The following is a 21,517-nucleotide window of genomic DNA, read 5'->3' on the forward strand; positions in this document are numbered from 1 at the left end:
AGGAAAGCAAACTATCATTTAAAGGGTATTTAAAAAAAGCAACCATGTGGAAAGCCAGTGGTTGTGGGTACAAGTACACATGTACTGATGATTGTGATGATGTACTGATAAAGACATCAGCATAAAAAATAATAATTGAGGCAATTTCTTTGTCTTCATCAAACAAAAAGTTCTCAGCTAAAATCCAAATTATTTTAGCTACAGACAAGATCTCCTCTCAGTAATGGCTCCATTATGATGTTGAGCTCCCTGTTGGTTTCCATTATCCAGATCAGAAGAAGGAATAATTTTCCTCTCATCTGAGGTAAATAAAAAGAACTTCATGAAAAATAGTTCCTTTCCCTGTAACCTTTCATACTGTTTACAACTTGAAATGAAATACTTTTCTATCCAATGAAAATTAATACCATTGGTCAGAATATTAAAACATACAGCACTACATATGCAAAAAACACATGTCCAGCTGCTCCATGCTAGATAAACCCGCTCTGATGATGGACAGCAGGAAAAGGATGATATGTTGGCATGTTATTATGTTTATGCCCTGAGGGAGATAGTAGTGATACAGCACATGAATAAACATTAGGTTTGCAACAATATGAAATGTTCATAAATATGTGTATTTGATCACACTGTGTTAACATTAACAGCATGTTGAGGTGAGGCCCTGAAAGGGAAGCCACATCGTGGAATGTTTCCCACCAGTGACAACACTGATAATTCAGATGAACCAGTGAATTATAAGTTGTCTTTTATTATATAGTATTTACAGGAAATGCAATGTGGTTGTCAGTGACTGTAAAACAGGGATGAATTTGGCATTTGTTGACAGCGGATCCATTGGAAAAATGTAGTAGGGCAGTTTTATTCGGCCTACAGGAATCACAACAGCCACAGATTGCAGCTAGAAGAAGAGCTGCAGGCGACAATGAGGTAACCAACTACTTTTCCCTCATTTACTTTATCAGGTAACCTGTCACCACTGGATTTAAATCTGAAATATTGCCTGATAGGTGCTTTTTGCTTTATGCTTTAACCAAGATCCTCTGCTATCATCTTGTCAGTCCACTCTTGTCACGTCACGTGAGTAGTAAAATGGGATTCCTGCTACTCTGTGCTGCTGCCATACAGAGCAGATGAGTTTGTAATTGCAGTGCCCGTCATTCGACTAGCAACTGATTAAAAAAGCGAAATGGCAGTGGGGGGCCATCTGCAATTGATATAATCAGGGAATTCCCAAACACTGTGTAACACTAATGTAGCCCTGACTCTTCACCTCTCTATTGTGTCAAATTGACCAGATTCTGGTATGTGAGTGATTTCTACATCAGAACCAAAATAATGTATGCATGTATTTGTATAACACTGAAGTCTCACAAATCCTTTAAAGATGATGCCTACTTGTTTTACTACTAATCTATAGAAAATGATAGTTGCCCCCCCAACACACGCCCACACACACACACACACACACACACACACACACACACACACACACACACACACACACACACACACACACACACACACACACACACACACCCCAGTGTAACATCCTGTAGGAATATGACAAAATGTGACATTCCTGTTGCAAGTATTTAATTTTTTCAATCCCAGGGAGCAGAGCTGTTCCTCATGTATGCAGGTAATGACAGCCATCATGGAGGTGCCTGTGTTTAATTGCACAAAGTGCAGTTTGAAAGACACCAGGGGGAAAAACTGTGGGGTGGTGAAAAACAAATGAAGAAAAAAATAGGGTAGGAGTGGGAGTTATAGACAGGCGGAAAGGAATGAGAGAAAGATTTATCTGAGAGGAGGTTGACTGTGGGGAATCAAGAGAAAACACCAGAGAGAATAAAGGTGTGATATTTCTTTTTCCATGTTTTATTCCTTCAGTGACATGCTATTCTCTGAAAACTTTTCACGGCATTATATGGCAGGATGAACACTGAATCAGTCTTATAATGTAGAAGTAGGGCAGGACCTGCAGTGCACCTGTCCTTTTGATTGACTTAGAAATGTACAGTGATCCATGAATAAATGCGTTCACCCACATGCACAATCACATACGCCCAAACAAAACACTCAGAGAGGAAATAATGGATTTGCTGCCAGAACATTAATGAACACTTGCCCTTTGATACTGTTGTAGCTGTCAGAAGCTAGGCGGCATCATTGATGCAACGAGGAGAAATCCCAGCAGTTTGATGTTTATTTGTTGTGGAGTTGGTGACAGCTCAAGCCCAAGAAATTAATTTATTTCATCAGAGAACGGGTCTAATCCAATGCACAGCTACTGCCAGTGACTGTTTTTCCATCACGCCCCTGTGAACAGGACATCACATCAAGGAACACAATTCACTTAATTGAAAAACTTGTAAACGGAACAGTAAAGTAAATAGAAGAACTCTCCTCCTAAATGTCATTTCATCCACTGAAGTCCAGTCCCATGAGTTTGTCAAACTAAGAAAATCGATTTGAACCTTCCCTCTCCCTTTTACACACAGATACACACGCATTTCCGCACAAAAAGGGTAACCCACTTGCTCCCAAGCCAGAGCTTGTGCCGGACACTGTGGGGCATTCTGGAAAAAGGGTAATCTGAACCATTAAATCATCATTGACAGAGTAAGTGGGAGGCAGATACACTCGAAAGGTTACAGGACACTGAAGGCACATTTTAGTCATATCGCACACCTTGGAGCTCAGCTGGCCATTTGTACAATCAATAACTGGATTTGAAACCACAGGGGGAAAGCGTTTTGTTTGAGATAACAGCTAGATGAGCTGATTTTTATCATATTTATAGCAATACTGCATCATTTCTCAAGAGATGTTGTCATGACTACTGCAGGCAGGAGGGAGATGATTTTAAAGTAAACAAGTAAAATTCTATTAATTTTTGAGGGCACAGGGGTTTACATATAAAATTGAATAAACAACTCCTTTTCTTAAAGACTATCTGTGAAACACACCTGTGTCAAAAACTTAAACCTATGTTGTAAAGTAAATGTAGATGTTACACATTCTAGTACAAAGTACAACTACTGTCAAAAAACAGACACATTTTGTTGAAGTGTATTTGTGTGGAATTTTTATGTGATATCATATCAAATTACTCTGATGGCAAATGTTTTTGTTTTGTTTGTAAAAAAAAAAAAGAAAAAAAATGTGACAGTCATGTTAGGAAATGGTCTACTCTATGTGTTACTCTTAGTAGCAGTGTTGCCAATTTGGCGAGTTTCTCACTAGATTTAGTGACTTTTCAGACCCTCTTAGTGACTTTATTTCTAAAAAAGCGACTAGCAACAAATTTAGTGACTTATTCAGATCATCAGGGGAAAGGCGAGAAATGTATTATATTGTAATTCACATGCTGCTCAGAGTCATCACAGTCCACGGCTCCTCTGCAGCAGCACCGGGGTCTCTCCCCTCCCCTCCCGCGTGGCTGCGCAGGCGGCAGGCCAGTGTGTGGGGGCTGGCTGGGGCAGGCGGGAGCGTATGCCACGGCTCCTCGCTCTGTGGATTTGAGACCAGATAGCTGCCGTTTACTGTTTTGATCTGTTAATTCTCTGACTTCTTAGACTTTTGCGGTTCCACTGGTACTTTACCGGCGATAACCTTAAACTGCTGAGTCTAGATCTTCGCTCTCACTCTTTCTCCAGATTAGGATGTTCCTCTGTTTTGTAAAAATGTACATAGTTCATTTGATCTTCTCCCTCCCTTTACTGTTTTTACTTCAAATATATTTGTCCCTGTAGTGAGTTTGTGATTATTTGGTAAAGATTTCTCTATCAACCTTTTGTATATATGGCTTAAAATAATCTCCCCCTCACTGCAACAGACACAACCAGTAAGCATTATGCAAATGAGTACGTTATTACATCATCAATATGCAAATGAGCATATGACGTCACCTGGTGACTTTTAGACTTTTGGAGCTAGTGCTGGCTACTTTCAGTGGAAAAGAGTTGGCAACGCTGTTTAGTAGATTCATTCTCTCAGTGATCCAGGGTCAGATTTTGGACTCCAGTGGTGTCCATTGCACTGTTAGGAAGGGTTTTCATCTGTTTTGCTGAATATACAACTATTCCAATCAATTACAACGGTATTTTATTCAAAATTACTGAGCTCTTAGTTTGTGATGACAATGCTTTTCCAGCGGTTCAGCAGAACCACTGTAGTTGACTGCTCTCCAAGCCTTGTCTCCCTTAGTTACTGTTACTACTTTCAATAAAGTTGTCTTTTAGCATTCTGTGCACATTGAATGCTGTCAAAAAAAAAAAAAAAAAAACAACCAAAGAAGAAATGCAGGCAAATCATTTCTTGTTAAAGACCATTTGAGGAAGGAGCGAGGAGGTTTGGGATTCAAACCTGCCATCTGGCTGGGGTTTTGAGTGGAGTTTGTTTGTTCACCCTGTACATGGATGGATCTCCTCCAGGTACTCTGGTTTTCTCTCATGGAGATTACACTGATTGCTGACTCGAGATTATGCATAGGTGTGGCTGAATAGTTGTCTGTCCCTGTGTATCAGCCCTGTATATGACTGGGGAGATGGCCAGCGCGTACACCGCATCTTACTCAATGTCAGGTGGGATTAGCTTCAGGCCCTACAACCCTCAAAGATAAGCGGGGCTAGCAACACACAACACACTGCTTTACTTTTGCAAGGTAAAAGTGTTTGAGGATAAGAAATACCCTCTGAGTTTGTCAAACGTAAGACAAAAGTTTGGCTGTAGTTGCTGGAGAACCATATAATAGTGGTGCTACCCTTACTGTGAACTCCACTAGTTTGGCTGCAATTGTTATTGGCTTCCTAAAGGTGCAAGTTACCATCCTCCAAACTTTTAGATACAGAGTATATCTCTCACTGAAGCCCCAAGCACACTGTTATGGTATATGTAGAAATCCTTGCTTGACAAGGCTGCCTTTCCCAGTTACTTGGCTATGATTAGATATCGAGGAGGGGGTCCACAAACAGTCAATTTCAATCTCAGTCTTGACAAGTGAATGAACTTTCTCACACGGTTTTGTTCTTCGCTCTCATCCTTGACATCTCATGCCGGTAGATTATCAATCAAAAAATAAATGAGTGAGATAATTGTATTGATAGGGCAAGAAAGAACAAAAGGGGAGACGGAGGAGGATTCGGATCAACGACAAACAAAGAGGATGTAATACTCAAGTATATGTGAGTGCAAGCGTGCAACATTTTGTGCTGTATCTATATTTTCTGTGCTTGTGTGTCCGTCCACATGTGCGTTCAAGCATGCATGGGTGTGTGTGTGTGTGTGTGTGTGTGTCACAAGAGGCACCCTTGAACCTATGTTGGAACGGCTTGAAGGTGGGAGGTGGATGGTGTGACAGGAAAGGGAAAAGGAGAGTAGGGAAGGAGGATGGGAGAGGGTTATAAGGGTAGTCGGATCAGTGACAGGCAGGAGCTCCCTCCCAAGAGAGAGGCCATTACAGGGAGATGGAGGGGGGACATGTTGGCGGGGCCTGCCACTGAGCTTATTGGCAATCTGTTAGCAAGGCCGCCGGCAGGAGGGGGAATAACAGGTCCAGGGACAGAAGAGTGCCTGCGAGAAAAAGAAAAATCTACTCTCCTCAGGATTCCTGGCGAGGGGAGAGAGAGAGAGATATGTGAAGTGGGGTGGTGCTGAGGGGGTCAACAGACGACAGCACCAGAGGAGGACAGGAGAGAAGAAATTGGGGCAGAATATATAGTGGCATTTTGTTACTGTGGAGGCAGGTTTGGAATGTCCCAACACTGGGATTGGCATTTGAATTTAGTGCAGTGCGAGAGAGGGGTGGCTTTGCATTGTGAGCAAAGACCGTGAAGATGAATTGTAAAGAAAGGCATTGGGATGGAAGGGAAATGAATCAAAAAGTATAACTGTGTTTGCCATCTTAGAGAGAATAACAAAACACATCCCAGTTTTACTGTGTATTACTGAACCGTGGCTGCTTAGAAAGTCAGAAATTTGGTATGTAGTATATGTATAATGTGTATACAACAGAATTCATTTTTTTTATATGTAGCAAAGTGTTAATCCATCAAAATATCTACATTCTCAAGAACCTGAACCTTAGCCAAACTCCAGAGCCTTAAAAAATTGCTTGGTCATATCGTAAAAAATGAAATACTGGAAATAAAGACATTTGTCATTTGACTTTACTTTCTTTGCATACTGTCTATTTTAAATGGTTTTCTAGGTTATCAACCACCTATAAGAGCAGTGCAATCTGACAGAGGCTCCAGGTCTTTGTATAAGCCAAGAAATCTTGCAATACAAAAAGAAAATGCATACATTTTATCCATGATGCAGTTTAAGTATTGCAACTTGTGTGATGTGTGTCAACTCAGTTCTATGTGACATGCTGTGATGATACACTAATTAGGAGTGTCGGTGAGTATGGTTTGTCATCAAAAGAGGAGTGAGAAGAACTAGTAGACAACAAGTCCTGGATGAACACTAAAATCTCAGCCAGGTTTATTTGCATTTGACACATATCTAATCCCAGAAATAAAAACGTCACTGCCTTGTCACCATATCCATGTATATATGGTGCTGGGAAAGTAGCAATAAAAAGACTGGATCGGGAATGTAATGAAATACAGACAGCGAGGGGAAATTGGAGAAATAGCTAGCGGAGGCAGGATAACATCTCTCATAACCATTCAAAACAGGCACTTTATTTCTTCCCATCTTCACGCTGTTTGATACTGCGCTGCTTTGTGCAGCCTGTCATGTCATTGTTTCCAGTGACTGGAGCAGTTCACGTTCCTAGATGAAATTAATGATGTCCAAGGGTAAGATAAGTAACATCGATCAACAATTGATGTGACAGTCAACCTTAAAGGTGAATTACCAACATTTAATGTAGGTAATGTCACATTAACTACAGCATCTTCGTTGAACCTCCTCCTTAGAGCCACCTACCAGAGGCCAGGTCTGGCCTCATGTGCTGTCTGAGAAAACCAAGGGTTCCCAGAGAATTATTGATTCTGTCACATAGCCTAATTTTTCAAAGACCTTGCACCATGGGGAAGGCAGAAAAGGGGAGAAAGGAAACGCCACCCCATACCTCCAACAAGGGGTAATTTTTCTCCCTAACGAATGAGGAGGGAGCATATTTCCATTCCAAATGGGTTTGCAGTTATTAGTCTGGTTGGTGGGTATTTTGTCACTGTCGCTAGCACAGTGAGAATTAATTGTTGAAATAGTGCCCCATGAGCCACCTTGTGGGGTGCAAATGACATTTTCTTAACCTAAGGGCCTTAATCAAAAGCAACGAGGTGGAACACACCAAGTGTGTTAGATTAAGCAGTGCCAACAGGTGCAGCCTCACACCAATTTGGAAAGTCAGCAGGATTGGCAGCCAAAATAGGATTAGAGTGAGTCTGACTGGTTCATGACTTACCATTTGTGTCCTCAGGCAGCAACCAAAGATAAGGCTTTGAAATTGTCTCAGAGCCTGGAAGAAATGTAGGTACGTTACTCACTTAAGAACATGACAGGTGTTGACTTTGTGGGTGGAACATTTTGTTTTGCCCTTCCATTCACAATAAGTCACTTGAAATTTAATCATGTGCTTAATTAACAATTGTATACCCTTAATTGCCAATATTAGCTCAGAGCTTGTGCCTGAATGACTTTCACACTTGATAAATACTTGTGTGAAATACGATAAGTTGGGTGAAGTGGAATATAAAAAAACTAATTTGATGCTTGTGTATACCAATTAACCTCCTTGGGGCTTTTTATATTTACAGCAGGCGACAAATAACTAAAAGCAGACGGGCCAATCAGCAACCCCTGCAATGAGCTGGTATGTAATTTCCTCATCTGAAATAAATATTAAAGACATTAAGACGCTGATTGAATACACGCATTTGTAAGGATAAGAGAAGAGTGTTTCTTTATTTCTATACTGATTCATATACTATAAAATGTACCTAATTTATCACACCTTTCCAAGCTGTATTTATTTTTTTATTTCTGCCTTTTTTTCTCTCTCTCATTCCTTTCCTTCCTTCCTCCCTTCTACCTCTATCACCGGCCTTGTCTAGAGGGATAAATAATTGATATCCCTCGTCCCGCATTGTGAGAAATTTATGAATAGAAGGAGCGGAGGGATGGTTGTATTTTTCTTCCGAACTTCTCAGGAACCCTTCTCGGACTTATCTGTGTATTCGCTCCAAGGTCAAAATAAGTGTATATTTTATAAAGATGGATCACTCTAGCCAAACTCTTGTATTCAGACCTGGCCAGCACTCTCTATGCCAAGATGCTTTCTGGCCTCACCCAGCCCCTGGACACCCATTTCTCACTGTGAACACTTGTGTGTTTTGAGTGTGTAGACATGCCTTGGACTACAAAATATGAAAAATCTACACCTGATTTATGCTCTAAGCCTACCAAATCAACATCTCTTACCCAAGTGCGAAGAGGGCATATGGGTACAAATACCAAAAGATGAAAAACATACATTTGAATGGCTTTCTAACCCAGAGCAATGTCGCTATCAGCACTTTAAAAGAGTACACTTCTGTTTCTGCAATGCACAAAGCTCAAAGTTTCATCCAATTATTGTGAAGAACAGTGATATAGGACAGAAAAATAAGCTCTCCCAGTATCCTCTGAAATATATTTTTAAAGAAGGCCTCCATGAACTGTACCATGGCACGGTCTTCAATCACACTTAGCGACAGACAGGGAATTATAGATATGCCCCACTGCTATCTGCTAACATCTGTCAGCTCATGGGTGTATTTGAGGCTAGCTGTACAAAGTCGAGTAAACTCCAGCTGAGGAAAAAACATCTACAGTGCAGACATCCCCACTGAGACTCAAAATATTGTGACCCTCAGCCACATTTAATCTGAATGCTTCACAGATCATTTCTATTGTTCAGAAATTAAGTTTAGGGTGGGTGAAATTTACTTTGTAGTTGCTAAATCTGAAGAGCTGTGTTAAAGTTGACTTCTGGTAAGAAGATGAAATAAATTGTGCTCAGAGTGGGCTAGACTCTGGGATCTAGAGACATTTAAAGTCAAGTTGATGCATTGAAATACAGGCTGGATTTTGCTAATTGGAGCGTAAGTAAACAATAGTAAGGAAATGGGTACCAGCATAAAATAAAATATTTCATTTAGTCAAACAAATAATTATGGAGACAAAGAAGCACAGTGTGTCATATTTCTGGAACAAATTCCAGATGAGATTTAATGAACGCCGCCACAGCCTCTCTATATGATTGCATGTGGATCAGATTTTATTCTCTGGTTTTAATGAAACAGGGAGAAGGACGGATGATTCTAATGCTGTTGAAACTTTGGCTTCAATTGTCACAGGGGGCAGGGGCTATTTCTAGACTGTCCACAGATGTAGTTCGTGTTTTAGATAGATGTAAGACATACCGTTTTTGTATTTACACCTTTTCAGTGTCTTTTCATGCAAACAATAATTAGTATGCAGCTTAAGTTGCACAGTACAAGTGTATGTATGTATATATATACCTGTACTGTGCAACTTAAGCTGCATACTAATTGTTTGTGTTTGAGCCTTCAGGCATACCTCAGATATTTCCTCTTCTGAGCTTTCCTCATATAAATCTAGCTTCCAGCTTTTAAGTTTATCTTCTGAAGACTTGGGTGACTTATCTACAAATATTTTCTAAAGCAGCGATACATGTCTCTTCAGCAGCGTATTTCACTTTTATGTCTTTCAGCGTTGAGAGTGTAGAAAGGTAAAAAAAAAAAAAGAAGGAAAAATCTAATTTGTCATTTCTCTCACATCCCAATATCTCACTTTTTTTCTCTGGGTTTTGTTCATTTTCACCTTTAACTGGTGAAAATGAACAAAACCCCATCAGCAGCCTCATTTGCTTGACTTTTCAAAAACATTGCACCTTTTTATATCACACCTCTTAAACAGTATAAGATTACTATGTTTTTGCCCACAGAAATTGATTAAAGAAAACATTTTCTCCACAATCCCCCCTCATGCTCTCTACCTACTTCCTCCATCTGTTGTCATCCACAACTAATTCACCTAGCAGCCAAGTGTCTGGGGCCCAAAGTTGTATATTGGTAAATGAAGCATGTAACCTGCATTTCTGCTGCCTCCACTTCCTGCCCTGGGTGACATGTGCTGCTCTTCTGTGCTCTTCACTCACACCCAGCATCAAGGGCAGCAGCACTGGGAGGCAGCTTAGTGCTCTCTGCCTGTCTCAACCATTCTTTTCAAGCCATGCCAAAATGCTCCCTGGGTACTGTATGCAACACTGCTCACTGGCCAGACACAGTTTATGGAGGACACAGTCACACTAACATAGTGTCTGTCAGCACAGCTCAACTTTGTCACATAGGTACAGTGTTTCTGAAATAGTGATGGGTCAATTCACAGCTCAATTCTGTCTTTAGATGAATATTTTAGAGTGAACATACTGAAGCATTTGAAAACAGACGTTTCTCTAAATTGGCTCAGTGTCTGTGAGTAGACATCCCAGTGAGCAAAGTGCTTCCAAACAGAAAAAAAGCACCAGGGACTCTGAGAAATCATTGTCTGCATTTCTTGGCAGAGGCTGCAGGGATTGTTGATATCTAATACATATTGTGTAAAAACAGGGGGACTTAATCAACTGCAGTCCCAAGTCCAAAATCTCACAATTTTTCAGAGCAGTCCCCCCCCCTTCAAAATATTAAGTCAGTAAATGCCTTTACTTGTGTCCTATTAACTCTGCATTGTTGTAATTGAGTCAAGCATTTGCTGTGATAGCTGTTTATATTGAGGTGTTAAAGCTGTCACCCAGGAGCACATAATTAATCCCTGTGAATTCCACTGCAAACAAATGGATTTCATGTTGTTTGAGCTGTAAACAGTCACACACACACACATTTACACAAACAGGCTCATCCACAGACTAATACCACTGAAATCATGCAAAAACATGCACAAACAGAGATGACTGAAATACTGCTCTTCACTCACTGGTGTCCCTGGAATAGGCACAGCAGACAAATCCCCACATACAAAGGTGACTGAAAAGTACATGTTTTTTAAAGGTAGCATTCAGAAAAATTCAGCCTAGTTGTGGCAGTTAAAAGTAGGGAAGCTGAATCTAGAGAAAGATAGGTGATTGCTGAGTCTCGTTCTTCATCTTCGATCTTCAAATACCACATTTTAAACAAGACAATGGGACATCTCCTACCATGTTTGACAGGTATTTTAAGCCAAAACACGATGTTTTCGTAAACCTAACCAAGGACTGTAGCTAACCGGAGCATAAGATCAGCATTGCAACAAGATGCAATTGGGGAAAACTAACCGAAATAAACATTAAGTTGCAAAATAAGGCAATATAGAGTACCAACATATCTGAGGTTTGCAGAGATGTCTTTATTTAGGCGGGTTGGTAAAATCATAAGAGTATGGAATACTTTTGCACCTTTTTTTTACCTACTTTTTCCCCTATCCCTCCAATCCATTACGTTATGGCTCAGCTCCCTTTTACTGATTTGTTTACTGTGCTGGAGTCTGTGCCTGTTTGCTCAAAGGTCAGCACGCTTTAACGGTACGTTTTGTTAACATGAAATTCTGTTTCCCCATCAGTGGCAACCTCACTCATCACCCAAGCAAGATCCACATTCTAGATTAGATACCATAGCTGTCACATCCATTGTTTCCTCTATTCTGGCAAAAATACATCACCATAAAGGAGGGTCGTTGCTGTGAGATTTTTTTTAATCCTTTCATGCTTTGTCTGAGCGCGTTGGAGTGTGTAGTGTTAGCTGTGCTGTAAGGACAGGCTCTGTTGGCTTAGGTAGCTATTTCCCCCGAAGCGTGACCCACTGACCAGTTGATCCGTTTCTGGAGCTGCAAGTGAAATTCAATTACCTGTTTTTATGTTTTATTTTCAACATTAGAAGCCAAAGTCAGGCCTACTCATTTCAATTAAACTCTGGCTTATTGAACTATAACTGCATTCTATTAACTTTATCTTAATTACTTCTCAGTGTCCGCTGTAACCTTGGAGGTGGGTGGCAATGCAGTCCCATGGCCATTAAGCGTTAAAGGTATAGGTTTACATAAAAAAAAAAAATAAATTAAAAAAAAAAAGACTGCTTAAATGTGTCTATATGCAGAAAAATCAATAATTTTTCTGATAAGAGCAAAGGAGTAATGGATCAAATTCTTTTCAATGCATGTCCCTGTGGGGAATATTGGTCAGTATATGGACATTTCCTCTCCCACTGCTATGTGCAGTGAATGGTCTGGATGTCAAAGCACAGAGGTTACAGTTGAGCTGAGGTGAGATGCGTCGACTGCATGGAGCTTATTGATCTCAAAGCAGCAGATGTGTGCATGACGAACAGGCCATGAACTTGTGACCTTTAGCTGTGTCAGGATTTCTGGGTTTTGTGAATCTTTCAGGGTCATGAAATGTTGCTGGGTTAGCAATACCACCAGCTTTATAGTGGCAACTTTCAATAGTCTGAGTTTAGCCTTGATTTATAATACAAACACATGTTTTCTTCTTAACAAGGAGCAGTGCATCTTTAATAAAAAAAATATGCAGCCGTTTCATAGTTTAAAATAGCAACATATCCAGAATTCATTTCTATTTTGTTTTATTCTGTCAGTTGTTTTTTGGATTAATCAATGAGTGGTTGGGCTATAAAACATCAGAAAATTGTAGAAAATGTTCAGTGTTTCCCAAAACCCAAGATGATGTCTCTAAATGTATTCTGTCTGCAAAACAATCTTACAGCAGTAAAGAAACCAGAGGATATTCACATTTAATGTGCTGAGACTTTGACCTTTTATCCCTCAAAAGAATGCCTCAAACAGATTGATCAATTATACATTTAGTTGGTGATAAATGTAATAGACAACTAATAATCTCTGGTCTTGAGATGTCCAGGTTCTTTGTAATGTCATCTCCAAATTTAATCTCATGCTGCCCTGCTTCTCTGTTTCAATTATTCCCTCAGTAGTTTTGTATTACATGTTGAATAATGCTATTTTAAACAAGATGTCATGGTTCACATCAAATATACTGAAAGATTTATCAAAATGCATATCATAATAGCTGAAATATTATTTTTAGCTATATATATATATATATATATATATATATATATATATATATATATATATATATATATATATATATATATATATATATATATATATATATATATATATATATATATATATATATATATATATATATATATATATATATATGTTTTATACTCTAATTTCCTGAGTTTTGATTGCTCTTTTGGAGAAGTTTGTGTCATCAATTATTCATCGCCTCACTCTTTCTTTATCTCTCTCCTCCTGTCTGTCTGTGTCTCTCTCTCCCTACCTCTCATGCGTGAATATCCTTCCACCTGAGTAAGCACGCTGTCATTCAGAATGCAGCCAGTCTGGGTGAGATAAATAAATAAACCTGGCACATACAGTACATATATGCCTCATTTCATATGCTGTTTCCATTTTCTTACCCATCACTACCTGCCTCTTTGGTGGTGTATCATTCAATTAAACACCATTATCTGTTGGCATGCTTGGGGAATTCTGCACACCGAAGCTGTCCTGTATGGCTCAACCTTTAATCGGAATCAAAAAGGCAATTAATCAACAGGAATTTGTATTATGGAAAACATAGCAGGAAGAGACGGGCTTTATCAAATTTTCTTTAATTAAGCAAATTACTTCAAGGGAATGTGATGTGATTTGCAATTTAAAAAAAACAAAAAAAACAAAAAAAAAACTTTTATTGAGTCACTGAGTGGAGAGGCTTTGAAACATCACTGAGAGGTGTTAAGCAAGAGGATTTAGCCTGGAGTGGTTTGATGAGACTTTCATTTAATAGAGATCAGATGACATGTTTGCTTAACTGCTTTTCATCCCACAGGGTTTATTAAGAAATGACTTCAACTGCATTCTAAATAATCCCTGGGTTGGTTTCATATTCAACATTGATTTTACCAATGGCAAAAATAATGAAAGCCAGTCATGGCCTGGTATTTGAAGTACATTTATTAATGGAGATAGTGATACGAAGACAGAATGTTAATTCTTTCATACATCTTTGCATTTGATCTGAGTTCATGATGTTGTGTTTTACAAGCTATGTGCAAGATTTCTTGTACATTTGACAGTACAGGTACATATTCAGCCAACCTTCATCATTACATAACGTGTAATCTACAGATGTCATCACTATGTTAAAATCTCCCTGAGAGCAGTTCATCTCAGAAAGCCACGTTTCATGTAATTTCCTGTACATCTTCACTCTTCTTCTAAAGAGGTCCCATCCGCGGCTCAGAGAAGTCTGAATATCTGCTGACATTTCTTGCGTTTGTCATCTATACTTTACTAGTATTTACTAGTAATACTAGTTTTGCAGGCATGATAGAAACAGTATTTGAAATGTCTCAAAATAAACATTTTTAAATAAATTATATTAATAAAATAATTCTAAACAATAACAAATACAATTATTCTAATTGATTTAAAAATGAGATGAAACATCACATCCCCATACCTAAACAACTGAATAGGATGGTTGTCAGTGTTCCTCGACATACTGTATATCAACATTCACAAAAAGAAAGGTCGAGGCAGTCTAATAAATGCAATGTAATACAAAGATATTTCAGTAACAATGACCAATGACTACGCTGGGATGTCAAGTACTAGATCACAGACAGATGTAAATGTCAGCTTCCTTTATAAGGCTGTACAAAATAATTGATTGATTAGGCAAGTTGTAATGCTGATCTGAATTAATAGTCAAAATGCAGTTTGTTAATGTACCAGAATCTTATCACATACTATGCTACTTAGTTTAAACTAGAGGTGTAAATCAATAATTCTGTGCGTACTGTGTATGGGGCGCCGACGTTGGCTGACTGACCAATATCCAAAACCTGCAAGACATAAATCCAAATGTCCCTCTACATGCACCAATTAGACTTTAAACTAGTTAAGTTAGTTATATGTATCTGTGTATCAGCAGGCCAGGCAAAATGCAAAAGTTGCGGTACAAATACAGTGCTGTCAACGTTCCAGGCTCAACTGAAGAGGGTTGTGAGAGGTCATGGTTATGCCAGGGATCCTTAGGGTACTATATACTACATAAAACAACAAACAACAGAGCTTTACTTTGCCATGAATTATTTGAGTGAACAGAAGAGTTCAGACACATGTACGTTTGCAGAAACACAAACTCCTTTTGTCATGCTTAATCATAACATGGAAAAAAGGCAAGATGCCCAGCCAGCTTGGCAGCAGTATCTGCTGCAGTCTAAGCAGGTTGGATGGTTATCAGGATGAATTTGATTTCTTCTTGCTGAGGAAAGGAGGGATCATTCACTGCTGCAGTGACCATTGGTTAACCATTGGTTATATAATGTTCAACTTTACTTTAAGGGTACATCCTATATTAATTATTGATTTTACTGAGGGGTTTTAACCATTGTCTTCAATACCTCTATGATGTTAGTTTAATTTTGTGACTCTATTATCAATTATTTATTAATCTGCACCCACCTTATTTCTAGCGGTGATGATATATTGTGTAGATTATGGGTGCGACTTTTGGTACATCCAGTCACTGAACCAAAACCAGCGTGTTCCATGGTAGCAGGACACTAATCCTTTTTCTTTGATTGATACAGCATATCCTTCATTCACAAAGATCTGGGTTAGTGACTTTATAAAGTGAATACTGTTTTAGCCACTATTTTAGCCCATTTAGCTAGCTTATTATGCCAAACTCAGAAGTATCACCTAAGATTGTTTACCCAGTAAACTCCCCCAGGGAAACTTCCATAGTTGTTTAGTTTAGTTTGTTGTGTATGCATAGTTAGTTAGTTAATTGCAGCAGAAATTCCATTGTGCAATCTTGTTTTGGATTGTGACAATCAAATTAATTTTTGGTCTTGAGTTAATTTAACCTTTTCATTTCAACAGTGAAAGGTGATGAGTATGTGACCTGATAGCACTTGCTGTATGTGGTAGAGCAAAATGAGCTCAGATTTTCTGCTCACTTAAACTGCAGCACAAGCAGCTGATGTACAAAGGTCAAAGCCACTTTGCCCTGACAATTTAACTGAAACTTTAATGAGACCCAGGGGGAAATGGAGACTTCAACCTGGCAGAGGATAGTATAAAGATAAGACGCAGACAAATAGTGCTACATATTGGAATAATGCTGACAATAGATGCATATTTGCAAAAAATAAACCCGATTTATCTCAGGTTGTGGCCATGGAATGATATAATGAGAGAGAAATGCTAAGAAAAACAACTTGATATTTTATCTGTGCACAACTGAGTATCATAAGAGGAGCTATGATGAGAGGGTGACATGACTTGAAGTGAGTTTTGACTCTTAATTCACACAATAAGCTGTTACACATCGAGTGCAACTGGTTTATTAAAGCCTTGAGACGGTTAAAATGGATGATAACGAATATCTTGTATCAAAGGGTCAAGGCATAATTGGCTAAAATTAAATTTTATAGCTCAGAGAGAAAAGCAATCATTTTCTTGTGTCTAGTGTTATAGGAAAGCTTCTGGGGGTTTAAAGGAGCATGATAATAATTTGATTAATTGCAGAGGTCAAGCCACTCTCTTGACATTGTGTCTCAGCTTGGGGTTCTAGTAAAGTTTTCCTTCCATGGATTATTACTGACCTGGAAAAAACTTGAATTTTACTGTAAACTTTGCTCACTTTTGTTCATTAAAGCAAAGACAAAATTGTACCTTGAATTCTTCCCCTCTGCAAACAAAACAGAGGCTGTGTGAGCAAATAGAATATATAGTTTTTTGATAGTTAATGGGCTTAAAATAACATTGCAGAATTTTCTTTTTAAGTAACATGATATACAATACATGATATCATGATATAAGATAATTACTTTTTTCAATTAAACCTACAATGTGGAACTTTTGTCTCCCCCCTCTGGCAGTCAGAGTAACTACATAATCACTGTCGACATGATCATGACGTCATAGGATCAGCCAAGCTATTGCTGTTGTTAACTATGTCACTTCCGTCCCCCCCACCCCCCCCCCCCCCCCTATTAAGCAAGGACTGTGGATCAAAGCTTGCACATGATAAAAAGTAGCATTTTCATACTTCATAAAGTGTCATAAATTTTCTTTTAAAACAGTAAAACTGGCAAACAGTGCAAACTTGATCACACTGCACTGAAAAACACTTCCAGAGCAATCCAAAACCTTCTAGTAAACCTTTAGAGACATTGACTGTTAACAATAGATTCTTTTGGGACATTGCTGCACAGTAAAAACAGAGCAGATGATTGTGAATCTTCAATAACAAGACTTCTCATCTGACTCCTCTTCTTCCCTTTTTTCTTTTTAGAGCATCAACCCCTCTTGAGCTTGCGTTGCCTTTTGTGGCATCACCCATTGCTGCAAGCTAAGTTTTAATAAATTATTAAATACACCTCAGGAACCATGTTGATTGACTGACTGAGAAGTGCACAGACAACATAGGAATGAGGCACAGCCTGAGAGTAATGCCACTCATCCTTTGTGAAGAGTGAGACTAATTACACATTTAAGAAAAATAACAAAAGCTGCAACGTGTTAGAGAGGGTTGACTTTTATATATTTTAAAAACTTTGAGACATTTTTGTTTCTTGCTCACGTTGCACACACAAGAACAGAGCCTCTGGTGTGAATTTTTTGTTACTTTTGGAAAAAAAAAAGCTGAGAAGATGACGGAGAATGCTAGAGGACAGAAATCCAACACATTCCAGAACAAGGTGCGAAACATAATGAGGCAATTAGCGAACAATCCCAGATGATTATCAGTCATCACCAGACACACTGGTGTTTCACTGTCAAAAGTCTGCATGTGTTCTTTTCTTCAGCTCAAATACTCATCCACACCCTCATCCCAATCTATTCATTCTTCTTTTTTATGTCTGTAGTAGAAAAATGGCCCAGATATTTTTATGGTAGGCTGCACTTGGAGCTAAAAGATAGAAGATGTGACATTTTTGCTTTAAAATGCCTGAAACTGACCTGACCTTTGTTCTATATTTTATTGATTTGTGTACTTGGATTATACTAAATATTTCCAACAATTTTCAAACCAAGATGTATTTGTAATTTTAGCCTGGGTAAAGGTGAGTTTCATTTGGTTGCCACTATTTCTGGGTAGATTCCAGATGGTACATCAGAGAGTGAGGGAGGAAGTTGGTGAATGTGACTGAACATAAAACTTGAGTACATTACCACATATTTAAACCTAATTTCTGACTCAGTCACCACGTAGATTTTCATTGAAATTGTCGGTTGTTTAACAATGAAGACAACAACTGTCATGATCCAATGTTAATACACAACATCATCAAAATACTTTTGTCCTCGCTGAGGGACCCCCAGCTGCAGAAATAACATACTGTGAGTTTAATACAGCCATACTGGAAGTTTGATACTGATCTAGATGTTTTTCATTAACCCACAAACATTAAAAAAAAACAAAAAACCAAAAACAAATAAAAGGTCCAGTAATTAGTTTATAAAAGCTAGTTACTGGACATTTGGCTTAAAAAAAAAAAACAACAAAAAACAACAAAAAACAACTTGGCATTCTTCTCTGCTTGATGGGATTGCAGTTTTCAGACTTGGAATTTCTGTCCTGCACTATCCTTTGACTTATTGGTAGATAAATACACAGATGCAATACACAGATGATTTGCAAATGTTGACCAGTATATCCGCAAAGGAACCTCGTTTATCTAGCTAACTAGCTTTGGTCATTAGCTTTTGAGCTATCTTATCATAAACTGTTGTGGTGAGGGAGAAATCTGACCCGGTGGTGTCACTTGATGAAAAACCTGGGGATCATTGGGTTGCCATCTGCACTGCTCAAAATAGTAATAATCAATCACTGAAATTGTTTTGCTGGCTAATTTTCAGGTTTGAAAACAATCAAACAAAACACCCTGCCAGTTATTCTGCTCCAAAGTCTGTTCGGTTTGACGCTGCCAGTATGTTTCTCTCTTACCTCCCTCCAGAGATACCCACGGCTAAACCAGCAGCAGTTTCACTTATCAGGACTGTTGGAAATTAAACTTACTTTAACTGTTTTATCATGAAATAGAGAGGCACAGTCTTGTGTTTGAGATTTAAAAGTATGAGGCGTACATTTCAAGTATGGGAGATAATTACAGTTTTATCTTTTCTTCATACCTATGCTTCGGAATTCATGTATGTCAACACATTGCACTGTGAAAAGAGAAGGTGTTATCACATACACAGAGGATTTCAAACCTTTACAGTTATCAGTTTGACTGCACAAAGTGTTTTGGGGGAACTGCCCCTTCTGAGTTCTTCTGATCTCATTTAAATTGCTAAGTGTTTTTTTTTTTTTTTTTCAGAGTGTCGTGTTGACAGATTTAAACTGCTGTGTTGCTGTCATCATCCTATTACTCGGATGAAAATGTTTGACATGACGGGAAAACAAATACATATTTATCACCATGCCAAGGTGAAACTACGAAAACTCATTGCTCTGAGGTGTGTGAATTATTATGTGCATGTTTTAACTTCACATGCAGTTTCTTTGCATTGTTTAGTGGAGTACTGCTCGCTAAATAGCATATGGAGAACTGTGGGGGAAATCAAGATTCATTACATCCCGTCAGATTTGGATGATTAGTCATTAGAAATGTATTGTGGAAAGCTGAGAGAAGAGAAACACACTGCTAATGAGAAAAGAAAAGACAATGGAAAATAATGACTTAGCAAGTTTCAGCAAGAGAGATTCATGCTCAGTGTAAGAGTGAATGAATGGGTTGACAGATTAAACTTGAAGTATCAGGAAGTGAAGGAAAGGAACAGAGAGCTGAGGAGTGGTGAGAGTTTATGGGGTGAGTGACGAGGAGTTGTGTGGATTTCAAGAATTTGCACTCGGCTCAACTTTGGTTAAGAAACTAATACCTCAGTTCAGCACCTGCAGCCCAGTACAACACTCCCTTTTCACATATTCATCTCTGACATACAGAAAACCCTGAAGGAGAGGCGAAGAGAGAGAGAGAGAGAGAGGCGTAACGCTCACCAGCCCAGTTTTATTTTAGCCCCCATGAGGCACTGCAGAATTTGTCATATGGAGAAGCTGAATTTTTGACAGCTTCTGTAAAACTGTGGAGTTGGATTTTACACTCTTTTATTTGAGCGTTTTAACCCTTGTGGCTGTCTGTTTGTGAGTTGTCCTGTGAGACAACATCAGACCTCAAAGTGAATGAGAGCAGGGGCTTAAATAGGTGAGCAAGTGTTTAGGAGCAACTTTCAGCACTGGGTATTTATCTGTAAATGTGAAGGCACATTGCAACATTTCTTGGACATGTTTTTTTTTCCTTCGAGTTGGCAAGAACTTAAAACTTTCCCCATATATTATATAAGCATGGTAAATTAAACCTAAAATAACAATGATGTTGGGTTTTATCGTGATGTTTTGTGTTCAAAATCCTGACAAGGACGAGACAAGATTTGGCTAGAATTTTTGTTTAAAACGTTCAAAGAATGACAACATAACAGTGTCGATGATAGATCACAGGCATCTATGTACTGTGTTGCAGAGATACGTACTGAAGCCGGCATGCTATCCAGCTAGCTTCTGCCCCTCCTTTCCCATAATATCACTTTGCACCATAAGAGGTCCAGTATCTTCTCTTTTGCTGGGGATAAATGCCAAAAAGTCCAGTGATGAAATTCTCTTACATTACTCTTACTATTTCCATCACCAAATAGAATAATACAATCATAAACTTCTGAATTAAGTTTGTGTTTTACCGAGCTAAGATGAGCTTAAGTTTACATAAACAAAACCCACCAAAGTGGTTCTGTTTTTTCTGTCAGTGATCACCTCTGGTTGGGTCGACTTAATTCCTCAATTTGCCAAGTAAGATGTGAAAATATTGCCGCTCCACATGCTGTTTTTCACCTGCCTCTGATGCTCCACACTCTCTCTCTCCACTGTCGCAGCACCTCTCTCCTGTCCCGTTTCGTCTCGTCTCCAGTGTCATAGTTTTGGTCAGAGCTGCTGCCAATCACCACTGAATCCACTGTCTTCAAACTGGCATCTGTTTTCTCTGAGGCTGTGTTCAGTCCCAGTTTGGCCTCTGGCTGTGTTCACTCTCAGAGCTCTGTGGCCCATGATGACTCTATGGCCGGTGGCTCCACAGCTGACTGAGCCCTGAGCTGATTAACTGGTAGCTAGCAACAGCCAAGGATAGCTACCAAAGAGCAGGCGATGTCAGTTACTCTGGTGATATGCTTCCCCATATACGTTTGGAGGATATTTACAAGTTACCTTTAATGAGCATCCTTTCTCGATACCATTCTAACCCTAACCCTAACCCCCTAACCCTAACCCAATGCCAAAAGCTGTCCCACAGTATTTGTGTAATGCTCTTTCTTTGCACTGTCTCTCCCCCGTGTCCCCCCCCTCGCT

The 21,517-nt window shown here is 39.0% G+C and overlaps 1 long non-coding RNA gene across 3 annotated transcripts in view; it reads left to right on the plus strand.

Annotated features, from left to right (window-relative positions):
* LOC119019941 overlaps positions 1 to 21,278 on the plus strand; it is a 34,167-nt gene extending 12,889 nt beyond the window's left edge. The window contains exons 3-5 of one of the 3 annotated variants that reach the window (XR_005075190.1): positions 7,779 to 7,834; positions 19,443 to 19,581; positions 21,049 to 21,278. This is a non-coding gene — a long non-coding RNA (uncharacterized LOC119019941). Of the gene's footprint in view, positions 1 to 7,778; positions 7,835 to 17,413; positions 17,494 to 19,442; positions 19,582 to 21,048 lie in introns of those variants that run through there. The other 2 variants (XR_005075191.1, XR_005075192.1) reach the window with 2 other exon arrangements.
* The last annotated feature ends 239 nt before the right edge of the window (positions 21,279 to 21,517 follow it).

This window comes from Acanthopagrus latus, chromosome 5 (assembly GCF_904848185.1).
Source record: "Acanthopagrus latus isolate v.2019 chromosome 5, fAcaLat1.1, whole genome shotgun sequence".
NCBI classification, from domain to species: Eukaryota; Metazoa; Chordata; class Actinopteri; order Spariformes; family Sparidae; genus Acanthopagrus; species Acanthopagrus latus.